This window comes from Idiotropiscis lumnitzeri, unplaced genomic scaffold (genome assembly GCF_059441095.1).
Source record: "Idiotropiscis lumnitzeri isolate Australia: NSW breed Sydney's pygmy pipehorse unplaced genomic scaffold, RoL_Ilum_1.0 HiC_scaffold_295, whole genome shotgun sequence".
Lineage (NCBI taxonomy): Eukaryota > Metazoa > Chordata > Actinopteri > Syngnathiformes > Syngnathidae > Idiotropiscis > Idiotropiscis lumnitzeri.
This window is the reverse complement of record NW_028283833.1, coordinates 97,501-99,206: the sequence shown is the minus strand read 5'-3', so window position 1 is coordinate 99,206 and position 1,706 is coordinate 97,501. Positions and strand designations below refer to the sequence as shown.

Here is a 1,706-nt window from a genome sequence, read left to right as displayed (position 1 = left end):
AGCACACACATAACCACTGACCGATTGGCAATCATGACCCGCCATCGGAGGGCCCCTGCCGGCCCCGGCCTCGCGCCGGGGTGTTCGGGTGGACGGTTCCTTCGGCCTGCGGGTCGACCTCTGAGCGTTGGCCGGCACCGCAGCACACACACAACCACTGACCGATTGGCAATCATGACCCGCCATCGGAGGGCCCCTGCCGGCCCCGGCCTCGCGCCGGGGTGTTCGGGTGGACGGTTCCTTCGGCCTGCGGGTCGACCTCTGAGCGTTGGCCGGCACCGCAGCACACACATAACCACTGACCGATTGGCAATCATGACCCGCCATCGGAGGGCCCCTGCCGGCCCCGGCCTCGCGCCGGGGTGTTCGGGTGGACGGTTCCTTCGGCCTGCGGGTCGACCTCTGCGCGTTGGCCGGCACTTCCCTACCGTTACCCACCCCACCCCTGGGGTTGTGACAAAACGGCACTTCCTATGACTCGGGGTCCGACGCAGGAGGAGCGGTCCTCCCGGCCCATCTCGCACCCACACCCTGACATGTACTGCACCACACCAACCACTGACCGATTGGCAAGCATGACCCGCCATCGGAGGGCCCCTGCCGGCCCCGGCCTCGCGCCGGGGTGTTCGGGTGGACGGTTCCTTCGGCCTGCGGATCGACCTCTAGCGCACCAACCAGCGCGAAACCGCTTTCGTCGCGAGACCGAGACGACCCTGTCGCGTGCCCGTCGGCCACACGGGCCCAGAGATGTCCTACACGGGAGTTCCGCCGCGCTCGCGGGTGCCCCGCCACGAGAGGGGTGCGGGAGCCCAGGCCCGCGTCAGCCGAGCGGTCCTTCCCGAAAAAGCATGTTTCTCAAACCCTACCGGCGTCTGTCAGAAGACGCCGCCTCCGAGTGCGTGTTGCGGTCGCGGGCGTGCGGGCGGCTCCGGCTCCCTCCCGCGACTGACCGCCACGCGGTAACGCGGCCTCTACGGACCGAGTACATACCGAGGCCCAGCCGACTTCCTCACCGCGCACGGGGGCTGAATCGGTAACGGAAATTTCGGTAGCCCACGTCCGAAAAAAATGAGAGAGAAAAAACAACGAGGGAGGCTGGGGTGCCGCCGGGGGTAACCCCGCGGGAGGCCGTCTCCCGCGGGCGCCGCCCGGTCCCCGCGCCCGGCTCCCCGCTCAGCTCCGGTTCCAATGCAAGAAACACAGACCGCCGGACGCGAGGGCTACCTGGTTGATCCTGCCAGTAGCATATGCTTGTCTCAAAGATTAAGCCATGCAAGTCTAAGTACACACGGTTCCGATACAGTGAAACTGCGAATGGCTCATTAAATCAGTTATGGTTCCTTTGATCGCTCCACCGTTACTTGGATAACTGTGGCAATTCTAGAGCTAATACATGCAAACGAGCGCCGACCCGTCTCCGCGGGGACGCGCGCATTTATCAGACCCAAAACCCACGCGGGTTCGGTTTGCCGCGGTGCAGCGGGCCCGCCGGCTTTCACAGCCGGCGGGCTGTCGGTCTCCGCGGTGCCGCCGGCCCGGCCCCCCCTTTGGTGACTCTAGATAACGCCCGAGCCGATCGCCGGCCCCCCCGCGGCGGCGACGTCTCATTCGAATGTCTGCCCTATCAACTTTCGATGGTACTTTCTGCGCCTACCATGGTGACAACGGGTAACGGGGAATCAGGGTTCGATTCCGGAGAGGGAGCC

At 65.7% G+C, this 1,706-nt stretch overlaps 1 non-coding gene across 1 annotated transcript in view; it reads left to right on the top strand.

The window, feature by feature from the left end:
* Positions 1 to 1,221: 1,221 nt before the first annotated feature.
* LOC148314466 (18S ribosomal RNA) overlaps positions 1,222 to 1,706 on the top strand; it is a 1,933-nt gene continuing 1,448 nt past the window's right edge. Inside the window, exon 1 of the ribosomal RNA XR_015841745.1 lies at positions 1,222 to 1,706. This exon is cut by the window's right edge and continues 1,448 nt beyond it. This is a non-coding gene — a ribosomal RNA (18S ribosomal RNA).